The following is a 27,586-nucleotide window of genomic DNA, read 5'->3' as shown; positions in this document are numbered from 1 at the left end:
TCCTTATATACTTGGTTGCTCCAGTCCTGTGATGCCTTAATGCCAGCACTCAAATTCTCAGAAGTGAAATACATGTGTATTTTTAGACCTGTTATGTTTTAATTTTGTGCAAGCACTAACAGTGAGACAAAAAAATCAGAAAGGTGATATTCCTAGTGAGACTGGGGGCAATCTGGGGACAGCTCCAGAAGCACAGGGCACTAGATAGGATGACACCCTGGACAGAACTCTGGTCCATTACAAAACACTCAGGCACACAACGGAGAATTTACAGAGACTAAATAACCTAGCCAGCTTGCTTCTGAGAGGTGTGAGGAAATGGTGCACCCAGACAAAAACCCTCCATGTAGACCAACCAACCATGTGGACACAGGAGAACACGTAAACTCCACACTGATGGTTCTCCAGTCTAGAACTGTACCAAAGAGTCTTGTGACAGCAGCGCTGACAGGAACACCTTTATATTTGACAAAACAAATTTAGTAAGTCTGGGTCTGGATCATAGATGTATATCCGGTCAAATTCAGAGCGCAGTAGCATCTTGGTGATAATATGGACACATTTTGTATTTTTAATTTATACTGTTTTCTGCACACTAGTTAACTCGTAATCCATACGGGCATCTTTCTGTACATCCAATTGTCAGCATGAATCTTTTATACAGGCGTCTAGAAATCTAATGCCTTCTAGGTAAGCAAGATCTACCTTTTCCAAACCAGCAGCAGACATCTCCTCCTGTTACCGACAGTTCAGCTCTTAGAAATGTTTCTCACAACTTTCTTGAACACACATCAGAAGTAAAACCTGGATCAATTTCACCCCCCTTTGTAGATGGATATTACATTTGTGATTTTCCTGCAAAGAAAAACCCTGTCTCAAGTGTCTATTGAAAGATCTCTGAATAATATCTGTCATTCCTTTCAAATCATTTCTGAAATACTTGTGTTGGTTCAGCTCCTGTATCCTGCATATTATTCCACACTGAGTGGTGCATATTTTAGCCTGGAGCTGATTATTCAGTTTTTGATGAGGAAACAGCTGTGCAAGATATTCGCCATTTCTCCATCAATCTCTATAGCCACTTATTAGTGTTTAAATTCTATCAGGACTATCCTTTTGCTGTGTTGAAAAAACAGTTTTGCCCCACGGCTATATTCATTACTCTGTCTCTTTGTCATCCAATTATCGTAATTCATCTGCTGTGCATCTTGCTTCTTTTGCCTCTTGATGTTTCTGCGTTTATTACAAAAGCCTTCGTTCAGCTGAGACTTCTTTTAATTTCTCTGTAAAGATGTTTATGAGTCAGTTTTCCGGACTTAATTTGCTTAATTTGCTGTGGGTTCGAAGTTGTTTTGCAGCTGTAAACAAACATTTCTGAAATGTTATCATTTATCCTCTGCCTCATATTTCTTACCACAATTTTCCTCTTTAGATTTCTCTCATTTCTTCAGTCTGCCTATGTGAAGGCCCTAACAATAGAAGCTGCCTATAGAGTTTAAAAGCAGACTTCAATAGATACCACTTTGTAGTCACAATTCCCAAGTGGCTCACCTGTCTCTGTCTTGAAATAAAATCAATACATAACTCTCCCCTTCTGGCTGCCTTGACAAAGTGAGTTCTTTGCTCTCAATCAGGTTTTCCCTATAGGTCTCCACTCACATGGTACGTTCTCAGCTGGACTCCTGAATTGCTCAGCCTGTCTTTCTGACCAAAAGCTGAGCCGCTCAGTGCAGACATGAGCAGATGGAGACAGGCTGCTTGCAGGGACACTAACAGCGGCAGGCTGTAGGAGGGACAGCAGCAGCAGCAGCAGCAGGCTGTAGGAGGGACAGAAGCAGCAGCAGGCTGTATGGGGGACAGAAGCAGCAGCAGGCTGTATGGGGGACAGCAGCAGCAGCAGGCTGTAGGGGGGACAGCAGCAGCAGCAGCAGGCTGTAGGAGGGACAGCAGCAGCAGCAGGCTGTAGGAGAGACAGCAGCAGCAGCAGGCTGTAGGAGGGACAGCAGCAGCAGCAGCAGGCTGTAGGAGGGACAGCAGCAGCAGCAGGCTGCAGGAGGGACAGCAGCGGCAGCAGGCTGTAGGAGGGACAGCAGCGGCAGCAGCAGGCTGTAGGAGGGACAGCAGCAGCAGCAGCAGGCTGTAGGAGGGACAGCAGCAGCAGCAGCAGGCTGTAGGAGGGACAGCAGCAGCAGCAGCAGGCTGTAGGAGGGACAGCAGCAGCAGCAGCAGGCTGTAGGAGGGACAGCAGCAGCAGCAGGCTGTAGGAGGGACAGCAGCAGCAGCAGCAGGCTGTAGGAGGGACAGCAGCAGCAGCAGCAGGCTGTAGGAGGGACAGCAGCAGCAGCAGGCTGTAGGAGGGACAGCAGCAGCAGCAGCAGGCTGCAGGAGGGACAGCAGCAGCAGCAGCAGGCTGCAGGAGGGACAGCAGCAGCAGCAGCAGGCTGCAGGAGGGACAGCAGCAGCAGCAGGCTGTAGGGGGGACAGCGGCAGCAGCAGGCTGTAGGGGGGACAGCGGCAGCAGCAGGCTGTAGGGGGGACAGCGGCAGCAGCAGGCTGTAGGGGGGACAGCGGCAGCAGCAGCAGGCTGTAGGGGGGACAGCGGCAGCAGCAGCAGGCTGTAGGGGGGACAGCGGCAGCAGCAGCAGGCTGTAGGGGGGACAGCAGCAGCAGCAGGCTGTAGGAGGGACAGCAGCAGCAGGCTGTAGGAGGGACAGCAGCAGCAGGCTGTAGGAGGGACAGCAGCAGCAGCAGGCTGTAGGAGGGACAGCAGCAGCAGGCTGTAGGAGGGACAGCAGCAGCAGCAGCAGGCTGTAGGAGGGACAGCAGCAGCAGCAGCAGGCTGTAGGAGGGACAGCAGCAGCAGCAGCAGGCTGTAGGAGGGACAGCAGCAGCAGCAGCAGGCTGTAGGAGGGACAGCAGCAGCAGCAGCAGGCTGTAGGAGGGACAGCAGCAGCAGCAGGCTGTAGGAGGGACAGCAGCAGCAGCAGCAGGCTGCAGGAGGGACAGCAGCAGCAGCAGCAGGCTGCAGGAGGGACAGCAGCAGCAGCAGCAGGCTGCAGGAGGGACAGCAGCAGCAGCAGCAGGCTGTAGGAGGGACAGCAGCAGCAGCAGGCTGTAGGAGGGACAGCAGCAGCAGCAGCAGGCTGTAGGAGGGACAGCAGCAGCAGCAGCAGGCTGCAGGAGGGACAGCAGCAGCAGCAGCAGGCTGCAGGAGGGACAGCGGCAGCAGCAGCAGGCTGTAGGAGGGACAGCGGCAGCAGCAGCAGGCTGTAGGAGGGACAGCGGCAGCAGCAGCAGGCTGTAGGAGGGACAGCGGCAGCAGCAGCAGGCTGTAGGAGGGACAGCGGCAGCAGCAGGCTGTAGGAGGGACAGCAGCAGCAGCAGCAGGCTGTAGGAGGGACAGCGGCAGCAGCAGGCTGTAGGAGGGACAGCAGCAGCAGCAGGCTATAGGAGGGACAGCAGCATGCTTTAGGACAAGAGACCAGTGTCAGAGGACCAGAGAGTGTAACTAGGGATGTAATTCCCTGATGATGTTAAAGGTCATGAACAATACTTTGATGTGAAATTCAACAGGAAGCTGATACAAAGATTAATAGTGCACTTCAACCCCTGTCAGAACTCTGCCTGCTGAGTTTTGAACATGGTGGAGTTCCTATAAGGTGTTCTTTGGCAGAGCAACAGTTGGAGCCCTGCAGGACTCAAACCTGAATGAAACAATGGCAGAGACTCTTTTCCCTGAAACGGGAACTAACAGAAAAGAACAGAGCAATGCTCCTAAGGTGGAAGACAGCTTGGCAGCATGGTGAATACATGGCTCAAACGTTAGACCAGAGTGGAGAATAACTCCCACATTTTTCACTTCAACGCAAAACTAGATGTGAGCAATAGCTGTTTAGACAACATGATTTTCACAGCTATTACAGAGAACTTAGCAACAGTCATTATTGATGTGTTGTACAAATATTTTTGCATTCAAAGTTCCTTTTCAATGAAAAGTGCTGAACACGTTCAAGGAGTTAATTAAATGATTATAATCACACTCATAAATTATGGAGCCCTGGGTAACACACAACCCAGAAGCAGACCTGAACCAACCCAAAGAGGTATATTGATTTCTTTCAAACACATTTACCATACAATACACTAAAAGACCATCAGCAGGAACGTGCAGGCTCTTCTTTTTTAACCTCGAATAAAAACCTGCTTGTGACTTTCACAAAGCCAAACAAAAACCTGTAAAGGTAGAATCAGGTGACAAAACATCAAAGAAAAAAAAAACACCTTCATTAACTAAAACACAGTCTTGAAAAATTAGTCAGCTTAGTTAAAATTTCAAGTCCAGGTGTGTGATGAATGGACTTTTACACAATCCCTGAAGCCACGATCAGCTGTAGGGAATTGATACTAAACCCCTCACTAACAAAGACACAAAGACATCGTAAGATCTAGCCACCACCCCCCTCTCCACCCCAGACAGGCTTAATCATCCCACTGCTGTTCATAGCATTTTGACAGACGGTGCTCATTCAGGCATGCCCAGACAGCCTCATACGAGCTCAATCCTGACCTACTTCCACGCACCAGTCCAAGGCGCTGGTTAGGTGAAGAACAAAGAGATTTTCCTGTGGAACCAGTTCTACTGAAATATAGAAATGATCCACGTCAGACAAAAATGAATGTCACCGAACAGAAACTCCACACATTCTATTTCCTTTTTAAATCTTGATTGCACTAGGCTTTTAAAACTTTCGCAGATCTTTATCACACAATAACTAGTTCATTTTTTTATTTAGAATTGAGCAACAAACTCTCATTACATATGCATCATGAATTCTATTATACTGTTTATGCTTTTCACATGGTCTTACCTACATCATGCTTCTCAGTTTAAGTTCCTATTACAGTGAGAGGCATCCTCATCTACACTATCCCACTGAACTGCAGCGTATTATATGAAAAAGCCCATGGGCATCAGTCCACTAAATTAAGCATAACATTTTTTACAAAATACAAAAGAATGTTTTCTTTGCTCCAAGCATGTTTTCAATGCACATTCAATCAGAGTGTTGAAAATAAAAAACTATCATTCTACACATACTAGTCTTTTTAATTCCTGCTTTGCCTAAGAGTCCAAGCCTTGAAATTTCTGAGAAAGCGTGTGAGACAGGAACACGATGAGACCAGAACCGCTTTCCCTGGAAGACTGCATTCGTCTGGGATTCACACTAACAAGGACAGCAGAGAGGCTATAAGATAAGACCATTTTAGCACACAAAGTATCAAGAAAATTAATACTCTTAAAGATATTAAGAAACAGTGACGAAGAAGAAGACAGCAATTTCAAATACTGGCTCAAGTCCAGAAGAAGGTCGCAGGGCATACTGTTGTATGTCAAGAATAAAACCACTTTTATTAGCAATTAATCGAAATGGGTCTTACACAGCTACAGAACCATGACACCTTCATGGAGACTTCATGAAGTGACAGGTACTGAAGTATTTATAATGACCCCTAACCCAAACTCTAATTGTAATCCAACCCCAAAGACCTCTATGGTGACAATTATTATTGCACCTATGAAAAATGCACCTACATGTTGTAAAGACCTATAGTCATAAATGACCTTGAGTGTCAGTGTAGCATCGCATGTGGCCTCTATGAAGGTAAGCAGCTGAATAAATGTGATTCTACTCAATTTCATAAACTGTTATGGAAGAACATATTAGACCATATTAAACCAAATAGCTGAAAAGCACTTAATAGATTCACTTAAAATCAGACTAAAAAATGGCCACGAATAAAATTCTCCAACATTGCTGCAACTTTCCACTCTCAACTCCTTACAGATAAGCTTCTTCTTGTCAATGGCATGATTAAACCAGGTTTACCTGGTTAAGTAGCACCTACAGAAGTCTTGTCACCTATTATCTATGGCAAACTACAGGCCAATAGGTAGGCTACATTATTATTCCCTACTGTATGTACAAAATTTCAACATTGCAGCTACTGAAACTTCAGGGAAAAGGTACTGATGCAATTTCCACTGATCTTTCCCAGGTATGAGATGCACTATGAAGGTTATTCCTCAGCTGAATAGCACAAAGGGCTGATGATTATATTAAAAGATTAATGGTTACAACATTAAGGTGATACCAAAGCTTTTTACAAGATATTTCTAGAGATGCACACAGTTTGCTTTTGGTAAGCTGGTATTGGCAGCATGCAAACCTATTGAAGACAAATATATCCGCCACAATTTTTTAACTCTTTCTTGGCATAAAGGAGGGTTTTGTTTTTGCATTTTTCCATGTGGAACAGGATGTGTAACAATTACCAAGCGAGCTGAAAGGAAACTGAAGATGAGAAGGGCTTCCAGATTACACAGATTCCAGTGGCTCATACAGAAATCCTGCCAGTCCTGGACTTCCTGCATACAGTCCATTCAGCGAAATAACATTGTTCACTTCTTCCTGGTGAATTATGACAGCAGCCATGTGCTTTACTCACTTCCACCTGATAATTCAGAATATGGTAGCAAACTACGTTATTTTTAATATTATTTCACATACACCCTTAAAATATCTTGAAATCAGACTCAAAGGAAGCTGGCTATGATGTGTCTATAAACCATGATTCACAAAAGACCTGCAGAATGTTCCAATGCATTAAAACCACTCCATACAATTCACAACTATTTCCTTTGCACAGTATTAAGATTATATAAATAATTGATATCAAGATTAAATAATATTAATATTAAGGATCTCTCCCTTATTCCCACTATACCAAGTGATCCATATTTTACAATATTAAAATAAACTCCACTGCTTTTTTTGGTTTTACTCATTTTGGATTGGATTTATAAATCTTATAAAGATTAATTATAATGCTTAATGGTAGTGCCTCTCTTGGTAACCCATCTGGGAAAAAAAAACACTTACTGTAACACTAGACGAACACCAACTATTGCCAGAAAATCTTCTAAGGTTTCATGTAGACCTGACACACTGTACAACTATGACTGAAGCCGAAACCGGGCAGCAGAGTGTGTTCTTAACCTGCAGTCTGGTCTGGGCCAGAGTGCTCTTGTCTGGAAAGAGGTTGATGCCAAAGGCTTTGTTAGCTGCTTCCTTGGCATCAGGCTTCCAGCACACAAAGAGGTGTCCAGCAGCAGATGGACACAGACGTCACTGTGGGTCGAGCAGCAAGCACAGCAAAGAACAAACCCCAGCAATTTCTCCTCCTTTCAGGCACATGAGTTGCTGGTGCTGCTTTTAAAAACCACTGATTTATTGCATACATAAGGCACACGCTGGAAAACAGTAGATAAATATCTTGGAACAACATCCCCTCTTATGTACTGCTAGAATGATAGTGAAATGTTGTTTATGAGGAACTTCCCCCTCCCACTCCCTCCCTGAGCAACTGCTGTGCAGACAAAAGTTTGCGCCAAAGCAAATACTCTATGAAACAAATAGTCCGGAAAATATAAAGTCACCTATTTTACACTCAGACACAGCATACCAACAGCTGGCAACATACAGTATGTAGTTTGCTCTTTGCAAATCTGGATGTTAAATTCAGGACTTCCCTAACTGCACCCACAGATCTTATTTTACTATTGTCATTCAGTGCACTCTGTGTCAGTTTCAGATCGGTATATTAACACTGAAAAGGTGCTTCCTCTGTACTTAAAACAAGTTTTTTTCTTGGCTTCTTTTAAGAAACAACTAAAAACATATTATAGTCAACAGCTATGGGTGCTACAGAGTAAAAATATTTCTAACAATAAGTATTGCTGCAAGTTGATCTCCGGCACTGCTGGAATTCAGTTACAGTGCCTTGCGAAAGTATTCGGCCCCCTTGAACTTTTCAACCTTTTGCCACATTTCAGGCTTCAAACATAAAGATATAAATTTTTTATTTTATGTGAAGAATCACCAACAAGTGGGACACAATTGTGAAGTGGAACGAAATCTATTGGATTTTTTAAACTTTTTTAACTAATAAAAAAATGAAAAGTGGGGCGTGCAAAATTATTCGGCCCCTTTACTTTCAGTGCAGCAAACTCACTCCAGAAGTTCAGCGAGGATCTCTGAATGATCCAATGTTGTCCTAAATGACTGATGGTGATAAATAGAAGCCACCTGTGTGTAATCAAGTCTCTGTATAAATGCACCTGCTCTGTGATAGTCTCAAGGTTCTGTTGAAAGCGCAGAGAGCATCATGAAGACCAAGGAACACACCAGGCAGGTCCGTAATACTGTTGTGGAGAAGTTTAAAGCCGGATTTGGATACAAAAAGATTTCCCAAGCTTCAAACATCCCAAGGAGCACTGTGCAAGCGATCATCTTGAAATGGAAGGAGTATCAGACCACTGCAAATCTACCAAGACCTGGCCGTCCCTCTAAACTTTCAGCTCAGACAAGGAGAAGACTGATCAGAGATGCAGCCAAGAGGCCCATGATCACTCTGGATGAACTGCAGAGAACTACAGCTGAGGTGGGAGAGTCTGTCCATAGGACAACAATCAGTCTTACACTGCACAAATCTGGCCTTTATGGAAGAGTGGCAAGAAGAAAGCCATTTCTCAAAGATATCCATAAAAAGTCTCGTCTAAAGTTTGCCACAAGCCACCTGGGAGACACCCCAAACATGTGGAAGAAGGTGCTCTGGTCAGATGAAACCAAAATCGAACTTTTTGGCCACAATGCAAAACGATATGTTTGGCGTAAAAGCAACACAGCTCATCACCCTCAACACACCATCCCCACTGTCAAACATGGTGGTGGCAGCATCATGGTTTGGGCCTGCTTTTCTTCAGCAGGGACAGGGAAGATGGTTAAAATTGAGGGGAAGATGGATGCAGCCAAATACAGGACCATTCTGGATGAAAACCTGTTGGAGTCTGCAAAAGACCTGAAACTGGGACGGAGATTTATCTTCCAACAAGACAATGATCCCAAACATACAGCAAAATCTACAAAGGAATGGTTCACAAATAAACGTATCCAGGTGTTTGAATGGCCAAGTCAAAGTCCAGACCTGAATCCAATCGAGAATCTGTGGAAAGAGCTGAAAACTGCTGTTCACAAACACTCTCCATCCAACCTCACTGAGCTCGAGCTGTTTTGCAAGGAAGAATGGGCAAGAATTTCAGTCTCTCGATGTGCAAAACTGATAGAGACATACCCCAAGCGACTTGCAGCTGTAATCGCAGCAAAAGGTGGCTCTACAAAGTATTAACGCAAGGGGGCCGAATAATTTTGCACGCCCCACTTTTCATTTTTTTATTAGTTAAAAAAGTTTCAAAAATCCAATAGATTTCGTTCCACTTCACAATTGTGTCCCACTTGTTGGTGATTCTTCACATAAAATAAAAAATTTATATCTTTATGTTTGAAGCCTGAAATGTGGCAAAAGGTTGAAAAGTTCAAGGGGGCCGAATACTTTCGCAAGGCACTGTACTGTACTTTGCGAAGGCTGGTGAGTACTGGGCCAGTACTATTGTGTGGGGCAGGAATATGACCCAGCCATGGGACATGCTTCCTTCAGACACGAGGGGCTGCAGACCCCATAATCTCATCAAGCACCAAATCCTGCTCTAGTACTCTAGTGGTAACATTAATGTCAATGCATTAATGGCTGCCTTGTGGACAGAGTCCTGCGTGTATAGTACATTTACCACCAGCAAACAGTGCTTCAGGCAGCTCTGCTGTGGCCTCAATCTGCCCAATACTGAACACGGTCTTTAATAAATACGCTTTGTTATTGCAGAAGCAGATGAGTGGTGTCGGGTTTGGTTTCTGTTCTTCTTCTCAGCTTGCAAGGTGACACGTGAGTTCAGCTTTCGCTCAAAAGCTCAGGGGCCAGCTGTGCTGCTGGCACCCATCCATCCATTATCCGAGAGCCACTCTATCCTGGCAGGAGTCACAGGAAGCAAGGTGGGAAGGAGATCGGACAGCTCTCCTCCCGCACGGGCTGCAGGTCCATCGCAGGGCCCCAGGGCTAGTACATACAGCAACTTACCACACTGCTTGTGTATCTAACACAGCCTTTTTCCTCATTACCTTGTTAACCCACTGTTGTGAACTCTTTACTGTACAAAGAGCAAGTAGCAGAGGTCTAAGGTGTATAGTACTGTCCTCCACTGTATGCTGCTGTAATATGCCTGTAATTCAATAATATGCCTATCCTGTCCTTCACAGTCATTCTGAAGGGGTCCAGAAGCTGTGGTTCATTGCTGTGTCCTCAGCCTGCTATTAGTGTGGCAGACCCAGACACAACTGTTGTAATCCAAAGGCTACAGGTGCCTTGATAGCTCAAGACACACTGAGAGAAACACTTTTCTCTAGCGAGACAACTCTTTACTTGCTACAAGCTACATTTGAGTCATCGTTTGTTTTGGCTATACACATAAAGACGTTGTATATTTCTGTTTCTTTTTCTATGTTTATTTATTAAACACAAATAGTATATCATATTTCCGGCTCCCCCATGACAATGAATTGGAGGAAGCAGTTAAAAAACGATGGTGTTGATTGTAAATCATCCTATAATAGTATCCTTAATGGGACAATAATGGATTTGATCTAATGATACCAGACTACAGTGCCTCAGCCGTTAGGTTTCAAGATACTCCCTAGCATAGCTCTGTAAGGCAGAAGGACATCCCTGACACACTCGCAAACAGGATGCAACAGGGCAGAGCAAGGCTTGAGGAACCACGTGACATTTCATTCAGCAGGACAAACAGTGCAGCATGTTCACACATAATACCTTGGACAGGCTGCAAAGCAGAACAACAGTAATAGTGAATGTTGTAAAAGAGACGAAAACACTTTTGTGTTAATATGCTTTTTTTAAGCATTTTTTTCTTAGAAAGGGGTGTACTTGTGAGTTAAAAAGGAACCAATGGGTTTTTGGCAGTTCCGTCGCTGACAGAACCTGTCCCCAGCTCACATTTAGAGTGTTAGTAGATTTGCATGGTTTAGAGCCCAGGGCTGCCACAGCCACATTGTCACAGCCATGCTCAGCATACAGTACAAACGGAAATGTGTGTTTGGGGGACATCACCTTCAGAATGTGGAACAGCTAAACCGCATGCAAGCTTTCTGCACGGTTTTTACAGCTGATATTTTAGAAAGCGGGCCGTTCCTTAAGAGGTGTTAGTGGGGCCAGCAGGGGGCGCTCACGCTGTGGTCTATGTGGGTCCTAATGCCCCAGTATAGTGACGGGGACACTATACTGTAAACAGGCGCCGTCCTTTCGGATGAGATGTAAAACCGAGGTCCTGACTCTCTGTGGTCATTAAAAATCCCAGGGAGTTTCTCGAAAAGAGTAGGGGTGTCACCCTGGCGTCCTGGCCAAATTTCCCATTGGCCCTTACTAATCATGGCCTCCCTAATCTATGAATAACCCCTATCTATGAATTGGCTTCATTACTCTGCTCTCCTCCCCACTGATAGCTGCTGTGTGGTGAGCGTTCTGGCGCACTATGGCTGCCGTCGCATCATCCAGGTGGGGCTGCACATTGGTGGTGGTGGAGTAGAGTCCCCATTACCTGTAAAGCGCTTTGAGTGGAGTGTCCAGAAAAAGCGCTATATAAGTGTAAGCAATTATTATTATTATTATTATTATTATTATTATTGTTCCTGTCTGCATTAAACCAACCACTGTGGTTGTTCAGTGTGTTAAGGCATGAACTGCCGGCGTTCCCTGCTTCACGGCACACAAAATTACAGCCCTCCATAACCATGTACTGTAATAAAACATCTAGACTGAGCTCGACCATCAGTAATATGAGCAGAGAACTGAAAAATACTTCAGTGCTGCTGTGGAGGAATATAACACAGGCACCAAGCACTGGCTGGTAATGACAATTTATTAGTCTGCGCAGCTCCATGTCAGCTTTGAGCTTTGTGTTGTTTTCCAGGGAGACTTTAGCACCGTCAATAACTCTATCACATCGCAACTCGGACTAGTGCTTTCTATGCATTCATTCTGGCCATTTATCAGTTCACACTTTTAGATAAGAAAAAAGCTCACAGCTTCTTTTTATTTAAGTGGCTGAAGAGCAGAAATAACAAAACAGCTAAAGAAGTCCTACAGTACTGGTATATTAGTCAGGATGACAATTATCATAGCAACTGAGATTTAATGTGCAAGAAATATCAAACAGTAGGCAGGAACCTAGGTCACTATCCTCCCCTAGGAAGCATTTTATTATGCAAAATATTGATTTTGTGGCTTTAAAGTATCTGCCCTCAATGGACCCCAGTTCTGAAAGAATGAAAGAATATGAGAAGGTTTGGAAGCCATCTAGCTTATATGGTTCCTAGTAACTAATTCATTTCTGGACCTCTTTCAGTCCTTTTCTAAAAGAGGTGAAAGTACTACCTTTGACAACACAGGTGAGTAGCTTATTCCAGACTCCCACAACCCTTTGTTTTAAAGAAGTGCCTCCTGTTCTCATTTGTAAAGGCACTTCACTGGAGTTTCCACTTGTGTCCTCTGGTTCTTGTTTCACTGTTCATGGTGTAGATGTCTGCTGAGCTGACTTTCTTAGTGCCTTTGAGGATTTTAAATACTTGCATCAGATGCCCACTTCTCTGTTCAAGATTAAAAAGACTCCATTCTTTTAGCCTGTCAGAGGTGGTGATCCTTAAAGTCCAGGGAGTTATCTGGCTGATCTTATCTTGTGGTGACCAGAACTGTACACACTATTCTAAATGTCTTACTAGGGCATTATATAATTTTAACATAACATCCCTAAAATCAGCAGTTTTAATGATTCATCTCAACAATTCATTAGCCTTTGCATTGCTTTCCACAGAAGATGAAAAGAAGTTGGGGAAATTGCTTTTAAGAGGCGATATGGGGCGGTGTTGTGGCTCTGTGACTAAGGATCCGCGCCTGTGGCTGGAAGGTTGCCGGTTCGAATCCTGTGGCTCGCAGAGGAATCCTACTCTGTTGAGTCCCTGAGGACCCTAAGGCCCTTAACCCCAACTGCACCAGGGGCGCCGTATAAATGCAAGAAATTGTATATGGCCAATAAAGTGACCTTATCTTATCTTATATACTTTATTACTTTGTAATTATACAGACTTTACACAGAGTACTGTCACTGATGTCCTTTTAATGTTTGCCCTAAAGTCTTCTCAATTTGAACTTTCCCAACACTCTTCATACTGTAGCTTATGTTCTTACTGTATGTCTTATCAGCAAGGTACTGCATTCATGCAGCTTCAGTCTGCTGTTAACATTTGTACAGTAAGTATGATGTAAGGTATCACTTGCCATGAAAAGTAAAAACAGCTTGTCACTGCCAACGCTCATGATTAAGTACTAAGCTGGCTTAACTACTGACATACAGCTCACTACATAGCTTCAGACCTCCAGAGGCCACATCTCCCAAAAGACAAGCAAATATCCGAGACAACAATATGTACTGGGCACCATCAAAAACAAGAACAGAATTAAGCAAAATAGGAAGCACTCATGAGATTAGCAGTTCTAAAGGTTGCATACTCAACATATTTTAATTGATAATGATCCAAAACTACAACAATAGGAATACAAAAGAATAATTTGTGTACAGTAAGAGCCAAAAATGTATTTTGCTTTCCTGCATAAAATATACCAAATACTGAATAAGCAGTGAACAAGGTCACATTATCAAATTAAAAGAAAAAGACATTTGAAGCAATAATGTTTTAAATCTTTCTAAAACTGACAACAATAATGATTAATACACTATTGTTCCCATTCCAAAGCGACATCAAACCACTAATATAAAAAACAGTGCTGATAAACACACTCTGTGGCTTGTGCAACATTTACTGAAAATAGCAAACAATATTAGAGCTACATGCCTAACATGAAATATGAAATGTGTACAACTGAGGGCTAAATTATTGCAGAGTGTTATCAACCTCCAAGGAAAAAGTCTGTCTCAATTATTATTTAGTTATTCAGGTCCCCTGAATAAAAGGTAGCCCATCTGTTCAGTCTCATTACCAGATGATTTAGAGGCCATTTGCTACCCTGATACATTTGCTTTCAAGAGCTGGAAAGATACATGAGATGCTTCTTAAGAACTTTACAACATCAGGCTGTGAACATAAAGAATGCTCCTTGTGGTCTAAAAACCTTTGTGTGATTGAAGGAAATCTTAATTCAGCCAAGTACCAAGAAGTACCAGCTACTGAAACGATACTGACAGGTTAATTTGCCAAATCTTTCTGTGTCAGAGCAAAATGGATAGGACAGTCAGGTGACAGCACTGATGTTTCCCAGCTCTTGGGGGAAGTTGCTCAGTTAACTGTTGTCTCTAATGTGTCCCTGAGTGCTTGTGTATGTGTAAGTGTTTGTTCCTGCTATGTACTGCTGCCCTGTCCAGGGTGTCCTGTCCAGGGTGTGCTCTTGTCTTGTGTACTGTGATAGACTGGTGTCCTGTCCAGGGTGTGATCTTGTCTTGTGTGCTATGATAGACTGGTGTCCTGTCCAGGGTGTAGTCATGTCTTGTACCGTGTAATGCACTGGTAACTTGTCCAGGCTGTGGTGATGCCTTGGTTCCTATGATAGACTGGTGTCCTGTCCAGGGTGTGGTCTTGTCTTGTGAGTTGTGATAGACTGGTGTCCTGTCTGATGTTTCCCAGCTCTTGGGGGAAGTTGCTCAGTTAACTGTTGTCTCTAATGTGTCCCTGAGTGCTTGTGTATGTGTGAGTGTTTGTTCCTGCTATGTACTGCTGCCCTGTCCAGCGTGTCCTGTCTTACGTCCTTCACTGGACTGGTGTCCTATCCAGGGTGTGATCTTGTCTTGTGTGCTGTGATAGACTGGTATCCTGTCCAGGGTGTCGTCTTGTCTTGTGTGCTATAATAGACTGGTGTCCTGTCCAGGGTGTGGTCTTGTCTTCTGTGCTGTGATAGACTGTTGTCCTGTCCAGGGTGTAGTCCTGTCTTGTACCCTGTAATGCACTGCTATCCTTTCCAGGCTGTGGTGATGCCTTAGGTCCTATGATGGACTGGTGTCTTGCCCAGGGTATATCCTGTCTTTCTGTGACCCTCACCAGGAATTCTGACATTCTGAAAGAATGTATGGAAAATTTGGTCAAATTTGCACAGTAGCAGACTTCTGAATGCGGTCCTCTTTAGTGGTCACATGGATATAGTTTCTCTCTTCACCATGACAACAGTACTCAACCACATCCACAGAAGTAGCACAACGTCTATGGACAGAAGCCATCAAATTGAGCCATCTTGCCTGTATCCTGCTGCTGATACTTCTTTGGCAGAATTATTTGCTTGCAATTTTGTGGTAGCTAATATTTTGAATTATAATTAAATGGAAACATTAGTACACATTGATCCATATTTGTATTAAAAGGAAGTACAATAAATATCTGTAGTATATTTTACCATTTAATTTCCAAATTCTGAAAATACTGATTCTACTGCACTTGACTGGACATGTACTGAGCTAATTATACAAGTTAAAATTGTGGAAAATATCTGTTTTAGACACTGAAAAATAGTAATTTAGATTCAATAAAAATATCTAGAAGAGAAATGTCCTGTTACTTTACTTAAACTGCTGAAACATTGTTTTTTTTTTTCCTAACTGTGATGAATGGTTTAATAACCCTATGAAATAGTTTATAGAAAAGTTTAATATAGGTCTACAGAGTCATGTGGTCACCAAAATAAAAATAATGACAAAATCCTAAACTGAATGGAAAATTAATGCACTAATCTGTGCATTTTTATCACTGAATGAAACTGATAATCCGCCCGGCTACTGCGGCTCTCTCCGCCTACCCTAATCCTCATGACCATTGAGATGATGACCATGTCAGTGTCCTGCCCTGGGCTACACAATAATATATCACACTGGCGCTCAGGAAATGAAAAGACCTCGGGTTTACTCCATTTGTCCAGCGTGCTTAGATAAAGTCTCTCAAGGTTTGCAAACAATGGAAGATACACTGGCCCCCAGTGAAAAGCAATTTCCCAGCTTTCCAGTGGCTGGTCACATGCTACATTCCAAAACATGAGACAACACTGATTGTGTGAGTGGAGCAGCAAAATCTTAACTGATCAAAATAAGGAGTTTCTGAAGGGGATATAAAATAAGCCAAGCTCGGAAAATGCTGACAAGCCAAGCCAGAACAGCAGAGTGCTTGTATTCAGAAACTCCAATAGCACAGCAGCTTCCAGGCCCGGAGGTGGCGGATATCAGCGCAGGAGTGAAACCGCACATGCTCATTCCCTGCAGAAGATACCCAGAGATCCTGGGTGCTAGCTCAGGCCCATGGCAGAAACTGTGGTGTTCTCAGTGAGTTACTGCTCAAACCCAGCAACGGACCACTCTCCCAGTCGCTCATCACTGTCTACAGCTCTGTGGCTGAAGGTGTGGAGCGACAAATAAAACTTCCACTTCTACAGTGTATGGGATGCCTTCTGCCACGGAGGCCTCCTGCGCAGAGGCTTGGAGAGAGCCTACGCAAAGGGCAGAAGCAGGTAAATGCACATGGAAGAGAAGACGCAAGGGGAGCAGAAACAGTCAAGTTTGTTCAGAGGAGAAACAACAAATCAAGTTCCAAAGGCGTAAATGCCTAAATCATATCCCAGAGCTACGCATAAAAAGAACCAAAAAAAACCTCATAACAGTAGGATGTTTATAAATGAGAGGAGGCAATTTGGCCGATCTGGCACTTGGATTTTAGTTAGTAGCTAAATGATAGAAGGATTTTATCCAGCCATTTCTTGATAGAAACAATGTTATCAGCTTTGACAATAATAGCTGAGTGGATTGTTCCAGAATTCCTTTGTGTACAGAAATGTGTCCAGTACATTTTTGAAAAACACCTCCAAATAGTTTCACCTCATATCCAATGCTTGATTAAATATTGATTTCAGAGGAACAATGGAATGACCAGAATTGAACACAATATACTAAATGAGGTCTAACTGGAATATTGAACAGGTTTTACATCCCTTGATGTAAATTCTACATCTATAAATATGTACAAAAACATGTTGTTTACCTTTTTTATTGCCTCTCCACATTTCATATGATGTGTCAACATATGCTCTTTTGTCTTGCTAATAAGCAGCTGCTCCAGGCAAAATGTTATCTATAGTTTATGGGGGTTTTTTACCTGCTTGCAACACCCTGCACTTGTCCATATTACAGTACTTGTCATCTGCCAGGTGTTGCCGAGTACTGAATGCTCAGGAAAGAGTCAAACTAAAAAAGGGGGTTCTTTAAGAAGTTAAACTGGAATGAACACGTCTGTATAGGTCAAGCTCAAGACCAATTAATCTAAGGGCCTGACAGCTCTCCAAACCCAGACACAATAATGTCTTTTCAATAAACATCAGGAATGCCTACACCACAAAAGACATCATAATAGCATTATCATGTAGGACTTTAATTTTTAATGTAGCATTAGCATTTAGGGATTTAAATACAGGCAGTAAAAACCTTAACTACAGCCACAAACATGGAAACACTGAGCTTAAAGAGGCTACTTGGGTGTAGACTTGAAGACTTGAGTGTTTATGTTGACCCGTCATATACATGTTTTAAAGCTATGCTATATAGTCAAATAGTCAGATAATAGTAAACCCAAGTTTTCACAATCCCTAAAGACACTGACAAAGTCAACCCAGTGGACCTCTATAGAGTCCACAGTGAAACCAGAGGAAACCAGAGGACACAAGTGTAAACTACTGTATGTGAAAGTGCTTTTAAAACCAAGAACAGCAGGCACTTCTTCACCCAAATGGTTGTGGAAGCATCTCAATAAAAGCCTGGATGAGATCCTACAATGAATTAGCTACTAACTACCAAACAGGCTAGACTGGCTGAATGATTAAAAAAAGGTCAAAGTACCAAAGCCTGCTCTTAGTTAATCTTTTAAGGTAGTCGCAAGAGGAGGGAGTTGATCTGAGCAAATGCTTTTAAACCTCAAAGCCACAGAGAGCAGGACAGACGGTCTTTGTACCTCTGTGACTGAGGGTATTATTTAAAGTGTATTTCACAACTTCCAGGCAGAAATGATGGTTTATGATTGGAATTTCAGGGAAGAAGGCTATGAAGGAATGAGATCAAAATGAATAAGAACAGATTGGTAAAACAGGTAAAATACTCATGGAACAAGTAGGAAAGGTTGATAACATTTCATAAACAGAATTCTAGATAGACAGGACACGCTCAAAGTCAAGCAAAACAGTGCGTTTAAAACAGGTATGAATAAATCAAGAGCAAAATATAGAGAGCAAGGAGACCTGCAAGCCTGAGATTTTAAAAAAGCTAACAAAGTGAAAAGAATTTCCAGAGCTTTTTTATCTATAGCACAATTTGTGTCTGATTTCTTCAGAGAAACTGTCAAAATGTCATGTGCAAACCAAGCAAAAAATGTAGGAGGCAGAAAAGGAAAACAAAGCAAATAGTTGTTTTATCATTTAAGCAAAGTTAGGAAAATGTGCACATTTAGTCAATGTTTTGTAGTGCAATAAAAAAGCTTTGAAAATTGTCCTGTATGCTATTTCTTGAGCTAAAACAGAACCAGAACAGCAAATGAGGAAGTAAAAAGGGGAATTTTAAATCTGTGCTATTCTAATTTCTCACTGACAACAACTTCAATGCCAAGTAATTCTCACTTGGAGTTCTTCATTAGTAAAATTTGCCTGATTATGCTGTAATATTAATGCAAAGATGTTGATGTTGTTAATGATCAACCTTCTCATGTGTGTCTCTGTTTCTGTGACTCCAACCACATTAAGAGGATTCATCAAAACACACGCCAACACAGTCAAGAGCACCTAACGGAAGAAGAATTTGTCAATTTATTGCCAAAAAAACACACAGTGCTTGTTTTCTCAAAAAACAGCTGCCACAAGGCCTGGACAAAACTGGAGTGCCAGCTACAGCACACAGGAAAGCCCAAAGACAGGGATTTCACTTTGCGCGTAAAACTGTTTAGCTGTCAGAACAGCATAGCTGTCAGAAATAGATAATTACCTGTTTAAAGGTAAGACAATTAGCTTGCTAATAGGACCTCTTATTTAGGTGCACCAACATCTTATTACATTTTTGATTTTGAAACCTTTAATATTGAAATTTAATGATGCAAAGAAAATGCTAATCCTTTCTTCTCAGTAGAAAGACGTTGCAAATAAATGTTTTGCGTCCCTTCGCTAACAATAATGCAGAGGGAAATTTAATCTAAGAGTGCTTAACAGTTTACTAGGATGGCAGGCCAGGAAACTATAGCTCGTGTGTCACTCACCCCTGTCCTTGCTCATGTGGCAGGGGAGAGATGCACTTCTCCGACTCTGGAGACTGGCAGAAAAGAAACTGTGAAGCTGCAGCAAAGCCAAAAAATGCTCAAACAATGGCAGAAAATTGCTTTGAATCAAGTTTTAGTGCCTTGGTACTGCTTGCTCTATAAATGTTATGGCAATAAGACAAGATAACATCAAGACATGATCTTCAACAGTCAAAAAACATCCCTGTTATAAATTCAGTTATTATAGCCTAGACCACCCATGATTTGATTTTATTACAATCATAATCTACTACTTATTAACTGGCAGCAAATAAATTATTTGTCAACCTGCAAGAATTCACACTTAAATTCTAATATGTTATCGTTATGTTACTTATGCATTATTATCTAATGGCACATATTCTTCTTGAATACCAAAGCAATAGTTTTATTATTACTGGTAGTATACATAAATTACACACTATACTTGAGAGCACCTCATGCCTGCCTAAGATAAGCATTAATTAATTTAAAGAACAAGTACATGGGAAAATAATGAATGAGAACGTAGAGTCCGTGCCCATCAAACAGAAATGTAATCACATTCCTTAATCAGATAAGTAAAGAAAACCCCGACCAGATGAAATAATCTCAGTACTAGAGGAGACACTGAAGTGTCACAGGAACAAAGAGCACAGGGGTGCTGCTGCAGGTGCTCTTAGGATTGAGATGTGCATCGCTCAGAGATCGGTAAGCAGACCTTTCAACAGGCTGCTGAAGGTAGATCCAACAACAATTTAAAAAATTAAAATGAAAATGAAGTAGAATTAAGTAGAATTAAATATTAGTGAACACCCTCAACTGATACTGACTGACATTTCATGGTTACAGCTGCTCACCAGCCTTTCCTAAAATAATTCTTCATTCAGGGTTGTTTCATCAACTAATAGAATTATTCCTGTGTTCTCTGTGGGGTAAAAAGCATAACCCAGGCACAGATATTGTTTTAAAAACACTGCATTTATAAGAAAAAACAATAACACCACTAGCCATCTGTAAAAAACCTCCGCCAGCACAAATTACCCGCTTTGATCTTCTTAAAAGTGGGTAACTGTAATCAGATTGCTTGCTGCATTTTCGTGATACTTTTTCAAAACAACATCCACCGTGCAATTTTGACTCCAAACTGCAGTATAATGGTATTCTTCGGCTGCAGCCACCAGATGGCAACAAAAATACAACACAAAGGCGAAAACTACACAAATCTAATACCAAACTGTTTGCCAGAACGTTTAAACCAAATTTAATTGTTTTTTATAAAGCGTGTATTTTACAATGTAATATCTGTCAGCACAAAATCATCTGAGTTTCATCTGCATTTATTCATTCAAACACACTAGTAAAAACTAAAGTTGTGTGTGAGAATCTTTTCATGCTAATATTTAACAAGACCGCCCTTGAAATCTAAAGAACATTTGCATCTCTTCAGCACTTTGTCAGCAAAAAGGTTGCATAAAATACGATTCCTTCAGCTTAAAGCCTTCAGCTGAAAGGGTTCTTTCTTTGCCTAATAATTTGGGCATTTTTGACAGCATGTTTGAGGCCTTTGCTTTCTGAAATTCTACCCTGTCTGCTTCTACCCAGGGTGGATCGAAATGTGATCCGACTGAAACTGATCCGCGACTTCTACATTTCCTAAATTTCACTTCACGCCCTCACATGCCGGTCTTGTGCTTTCTTTGACCATAGTGCCTCAAAGAACACAAGCTCAGAGACAACAAATGCACTGTCCAGATTGGCCTTGTCCTTCCGGAGTTAGTTCCTTTGTCATATTCTCATCTGTCCCTCACCATAGTTCTCCTGTGCTGACTCTTTTTTTTGACTCTTCAGAATCTTTAGTAAAAGGGGCAGAAACGCAGTTTTTTTTTCTTTTTTCTTCTTTAAGAAACTGATTTTTAGCTATCTAATGCACTGGTTTGGCTTGGACATGTCCAGATACCTCTAAGTGCATTTGGATCAATTAAGGTCTTCTGCAGCGTTCGACTCTGATCATGGTGGTTATCTCTCTGCTCTTCTTTGGTTTTTGCATGGCATCACTCAATAGCTCCCACTGAGCTGTATTAACTGTCCTGGGCTCAATTTAGAAAGGTCCTCAAGGTGACAGGCGCTTGTCTGGAAATCTAAACACTTCCATGTGTAATGTCTGCTAATCTCTCGGATTTTCAGTGAAGGCGGTTTGGCTTGGAGCTCCACTATTTCAGGAGGCTGCTGACTCTGAAATCACTGTTGTCTATGCTGCAAGGAAATCTGGTGAGTTTTCTTCATCTCTAGGTGACCATTATTGTTGTTCTTTTTGGGGTTCCAACTGTCCTTCCTACCCATTCAGGTTTAAGTGTTTCCTCTTTTCCGATTTTACAGATTTTTGTTTCCGAATAAGAGAAGCACTCTCCTTTACGTGGTAAATGCCAAGAGGCGAATACTGTTTTCTGACTCATTATTAAAACTTTTAAAAGTGTCCATGATCCCCTGCAGCAAGAGAAGCCCCTCTGACATCTCAAACGCAGTGGTCCCCGCCAGGTCCCCCTTTGGAACTTTTCTCTCTAACCTTGTTGATCTTCGAAGGAAACTTGTTGCTGTTCTGTTTCCTCCTTGAACCCTAAGGACAGGGTGTGGTGATACACGGAGACCTGTCGAGCTACTTGTCATTAAAAGACCATTAGTTAAACACACCCCTGATTTTTTAAAAGTGTTTTCAAATACTGGATAATTAAGATACACATAACTCTATTTGCAGCCCTGCCTAATTCACTGCCCTTGTTTGAGCTTGAATTGTGACTAGACCTGACACAGTCTGTAAGTATTCTGGACATCTGCTGGAACGCGTGGCCACCGCGCTGGCGCCGAGCGGAGAGAAGGAAATGCTCTCTCTCCTCTCTCCAAGGAGCATCGCAGACTGAAGCCGGTGCTCTGCTGAAACAAAGTGTGCTTCTCCAGAGATGGTGAATTAAGAATAAAGACATCCTTGGGGAACCAGGCCGTGTGTCCACCCCCCTCTCCTGATCTGGAATCCACACAACGGCACAGTGCGTTTGTCTGTGGTGTCTTGTACCTTTTCTGTTGTTGACTCTTCTGTTCTTCTCATATGCTCTCCCCCAGCAGGGATGGGCATCCCTGGTACTGCACACTGCCCTTAGTTATTTCTTTTCTGCCACCTATCAGAAGGCATTAGTGCTAGAACAATTAACAAGTTAACTAGCCTAAGCAGTAGTGATAACCATGACTCTCACAGAACATTTACAGTGGGTTGTGTAAGAAGCAAGAAATCGTAAGTGAAAGGCTAGTAATTTAAACTTGAGCTTTAAATACATTTAAGTCAGGGTTTACTCATGTTCTGTTTCACTTTTGTATTTTATTAAGTGAAAATATGAGAACAACAAATACATCATGTTTCCTTCTGAAGGTATCCTCATGAACACAGTTAAAGATGCTTGTATCACTCACTGCTTTGTATAGTCCTTAATCTGCCTGTTAAGGCTAATTTGAATCTTCTTGGCAAAGGGAGTAAGAAAGAAAGAACCTAAATATATACCTCTTCAGTTAGCTAATAAAAGTGCAAGTATCACAGACGGACATAAGGAATCAACTTTGAGAGACTTGTAAGGAGTTCCAGTCAGCTAAAGACCAAATCAAGTGTGCAAATTATTTAAATGTGTTTTAAATGTGTCAACAAAACCCATCTGCGTGTGTTTTGCTGTGCCAACGGACCAGACAGGTCAAGGTCATTTGTCTTCTGTTATTCTCACGTGTGATATGTTTAGATGTTTTTGCAGTCAATATAGATTCAATAACAGATTTCATTTAAACAACTATGTACCATTTGTCAGTCCTGATCGCTAGATAAACCCATGTACAGTATGTTTATACAAATCAGTTGTAACGAACTTTCAGTGTTTTATTTTGTGATACCAATTACTATTATTTTAAATCAATTTTCCTTTGTACAGTACTGTGCCCCCTATCTAAAGTAAGAGGTCTGTTTTGAGCATTAAAAAGGTGAGCACATATATAGGGCCCCAGAAAATCTGCATTACCAAAAACATGAATGGAATCACCTAACCAAAAGAATAATGTGGAATTCGGTGCAACCAATAAAAATAAATTAAGCAGAAAGCCAGCTTCCTTCATAAAATGTAGTCAGATATTCCTTAGAATGTTGTGTTTGGTTTTGCTCACCACAACACAAACAGTACATCAGTGAATGGCAACTGTAATGATACCTCACCTCAGGGGTATACGCAGACATACACAGACAGATTAAAGGAAAAATACATCTCTTCAGGGGCCATACCATATCAATATACCAAAAGCCTTCTGCAGTCTCAAGAGTGCAACATGGGTACAGGGCCACAATGCATTTCATTTGTGTCAAAGAATAGGAACTGCTTCCGTACACAAAGAGTGGCAAGTGTCTGTTCTGGAAGCCCAAAGACCGGATACTTCATAAACCTGCTCTCAACCTCTGTGGTTCCTCTAATTTTTCACCTGTGCTATTTTCGTATATAAAGTGGGGTCACAGAGATAAAACGTAGCATGACTGAATTTATGTTCAGAGAATCACAGCAATGATGAAAGAAACTTACAGGTCTTGTAAATATAGAGGGCTCTAAGACCAAACGTGGTGAAACCAGACTGATACTAATGTATACAGTTTTATTAAAAACAAAACATTACTTCCATACTTTAAAGAGTACATAAAAGAGTAACACAACTTGTCACTGGCCCTAAAGGTATTCCAGACAAGATTAGAAGCCAGAATCTCTTCAGCCTTGATCAAAGGACACTGCAAACCAACACTATTTAAACAGTCAAAGTTCTGAATAGTAGAGACACTGTAAACTATAAGGATTACTTCAAGCACAACTAAACAATGAACCATGGACTTAAGTTGGAGGAAAGTAGCAGTGTGTTTAGGCATGAACACAGGAGGCACTTCCTTACAGAAAATGTGGTAGGTGTGTTGAACAAACACATCTATGTTTCTCTAGCTTCTCTGGGAAAAAGGGGCTCTTTCAAGCTGCCAGAAACCAAACAAGATCCTCCTATTGGTCATGTCCACTCTGGAGCAGTGATGTTCTCAAACAGTGGGGGAACAGAAATAAAGGGCGAGCAGGAGATGGTTTTTTAAACAATGTGCTTAAGGCTGCCCTAGCTGAATATGACGCCCTGCTGAAGAACGCCTATCAGATGAGGGGCTCATGATAAAAGTAACTATTGCGGGACCCACAGCCACTCTGTAGTGCTGAAATGTAACCAGAATGCTCAATGCAATAGATAGCTTTTAAACACTGTAGTATAATTCACAAGTTTTAAAAGGTACAAAGAAGTTCCCTCTTAGTACACTAAGAAGTTCCCCTTTCTATCGAAAAACTCATGTGCGTTTCATTATCGTTTCCAAATCCGTTTGGTTGTCTAGATCTGGATTAACAAAAAAAATATTCATTAAAGCGATACAGAAACCCATCATTTGGTACTAATAGAATGTCCTTTAAACAAAACGACAGCTGTTCTTCGCGTTTGTTAAAATCTACTGAAAACGCGACAAACGTCGAGATTTGTGATCGAATCAAGCGCTCAAATTCGAACACCGTCGGCATACCTGTAAAGCCATCGGCAGCCTATATTTCAGAAAACATGATTTTAAAAATCTGTAAACCAGTCATTACCTGTGCTGTGGACTGCTGTTGTCATTATTTCTTCTTTCTGTAAAAACAATGGCTACCGTGTTTTTGCGGTTATTAAAAGAGCTGTTCATTCAAATGAAAGGGCTGACAGCTCATTAAGAACCCGCAAGTGAGACCTGAATGATAAGAGACTATGATATTCGAATAATAAGAAATACATATACTAGCACTCGTCCTGATTTATTTTACCGTTCCAAAACTTTCTGTAGACCGTCATAGGTACAGCGTACGCAGTAGCACATAGTCTGCTCATCACTTTGAAAGGGGTAATGTATCCAATGTATTAACTGTTTTAATGTTTTCCATCAATACGGAGCTTTTGCCATATTAATCGCAATATCGATGTGCCAAAAGGATACTACACTTTACGTATCTCTATCAGATAAAGCACTAAAGAGCTGTCCGTACGACAAGAAAGCCCTTTCAAGTAATTATAAATTGCACAATTTGCATAATAGGTGGCTCCAGGCGATTTAACTATAGTTATCATATTAATGAACTATAAAAACCCTTCTACAGTAGTCCACAGTAGTAGCACACCTAGCCTTATAAAATGTGCATTCAAGTAGCCGATAGCCTCTTCTTATCCGCCCGAGTGCCAATGTCACTGCGCCGTTCTCTCCAATCACACACGGATAACAGCCCGGAGCGCTCCAACAATGCATTTCACACACCATAATTAATTGCCAAGGCCTGGCTGTGCAAAATAAGAAAATATCAAAACTGCCACGATATAACTGAATCAAGACTGCACCAGTCTGCCTTGTACCTGCAGACCGCTGTGTCTATTCACTAACAGGATAGGAAAATAGAAAATGTTACCTTTGGTTCAGTAAAATCCTTTTGCCCCGTTTATTGGTGTGCGAAGCGATTTCCCACTGGTCGCGATAATCCCCAATGTTAAATCCAAACGCGAGAATAATCCATACCCAGGTCTGTCGAGGGAGGCATGGAAATGGCAGTTATTTGTAGGTCCTGTAATGTATTTTCCAGTGAATGTCGGTATTACAGCACCTCAATGACGTGGAGTCTCTCCTTCTCCTCCTCTTCCGTGTCGGGAGGCCGAGGGAGACTGAGAGCCATGTGACGTTTAATCGCCTCCTTCCTACAACCGGTTAGGCATCTTCAGCGACAGAGGCGACTACAGGTTGGGTGGGCTACAGAAACCGGAGCCCACGGCTTTCATCCTCTGAGCTCTGCAAAAATCTGTTAGTCATAAGACTGCGGTAACAGCTGCCGTCATAATCATTGAACATTTAAATCACATGTGAGCTGTCATTGATTATTATTATTATTATTATTATTATTATTATTATTATTATTATTATAGGAGTGCACGATAATATAAATCTTACATCTACGTTCATTTAAAAAACTGTGTGACATGCACCGGCAAACCTGCTTGACAGACCTGGTAGTCACTGCTGGACACGGAGGAGGGGTGGACAGAGGTCTGACTGTCACTGTCCTGACTCTCTCCTGCTAGGGTAGGGTAGAAACAGGCAGGCTCACACGTGCTCCGGCGCACTTTCGCCCAGCTACAGAAAGTGTCGCCTTATTTATTTAGATTTCTGTAACATATACATAAATTATGCATCTCGAGAGCAACGCAGAAGACGTTCTGCTGCCTCTTTTTATAGCAAACACGTAGCTTCTGCCGATAAGAGGAAGCATTTTGTCTCCCTTGTCAGTTTCTACTATGTAGGCAGTACTCTTCAGAAGTACTATGACACTGCTCACAGGATTTCGCCTGCACTGCCTAACACATAGATGAATGCATGACAGATATGTATTTTTGAAAACTACACGCTCCTTGCATAATTGTAAAATCTTTGATCTTTGTGCAGTAGCGGTAATATTGAAATAATAACAGACATAACGAAAAAGTAACAACACAGATACAGACGCCACTTCTGAGCAGCCGGCCAGGCCTGCAGCTGGCACTGTGAGAGGCCCGGGTTCGAGCCTTCATCCAGCAGCGGGAGTGCAGGGTGTTTTTCCTCCCTGCGCTGGAGTTGAGCTACCCCGGGACTAGGTGCGCCCTGTTGCTCGGCCCCACTGTAGAATAACTACGATTCTCGGGACCGTGTACGTGAAACAGTGGGCAGGAACTGGCGGGTCTCGTTGTGCCGGGGATTGTCTCCTGGACACCTCTTCTTTTATTTTTCTTTCATCTGGGAGCAGCTGCAGGGGTGAACAGGTGGGCAGGGACTTCTTCTTCCGCTCTTTCCTACAACAGATAGTGCCGAGTGCTCACGGTGCCTTTTTGAAGAACTAGAAAGTAAACTGTACTCGCAAATAAAAATCTGCGCTTTAAAATGCAAGGGTTTGTTTTTGCGACCATTTACAACAACAGTGTTAGTGGCATTTACCAGATTTTTTAAAAAAACTAAATAATATAGAACAAATAAAGAAATCTAGATAAAGATAAAAAAAGGAGAAAAGACTAACAAGAATTAAAATCCTGACTAAACAGAAAACTGATTCTGCAGTGTTTATGCTCCACAAGTGAGCCTTACTTATTTTGCATGAAGATTTGGCCAATTCCGTACTCGCGGAAGATTATTG

At 42.1% G+C, this 27,586-nt stretch overlaps 1 protein-coding gene across 1 annotated transcript in view; it reads right to left on the bottom strand.

Annotated features, from left to right (window-relative positions):
- The window catches only part of ccser1 (coiled-coil serine rich protein 1), a 260,784-nt gene extending 234,747 nt beyond the window's left edge, over positions 1-26,037 (bottom strand). Inside the window, exon 1 of the mRNA XM_088910903.1 lies at positions 25,841-26,037. The gene's annotated coding sequence lies outside the window, so the exon portion shown is untranslated. The remainder of the gene's footprint in view (positions 1-25,840) is intronic.
- Between the last annotated feature and the right edge of the window lie 1,549 nt (positions 26,038-27,586).

This window comes from Atractosteus spatula, chromosome 3 (genome assembly GCF_055471065.1).
Source record: "Atractosteus spatula isolate fAtrSpa1 chromosome 3, fAtrSpa1.hap1, whole genome shotgun sequence".
In the NCBI taxonomy this organism is placed as follows: Eukaryota; Metazoa; Chordata; class Actinopteri; order Semionotiformes; family Lepisosteidae; genus Atractosteus; species Atractosteus spatula.
The sequence above is the reverse complement of the archived record's forward strand: the minus strand, read 5'-3'. Positions and strand labels throughout refer to the sequence as shown.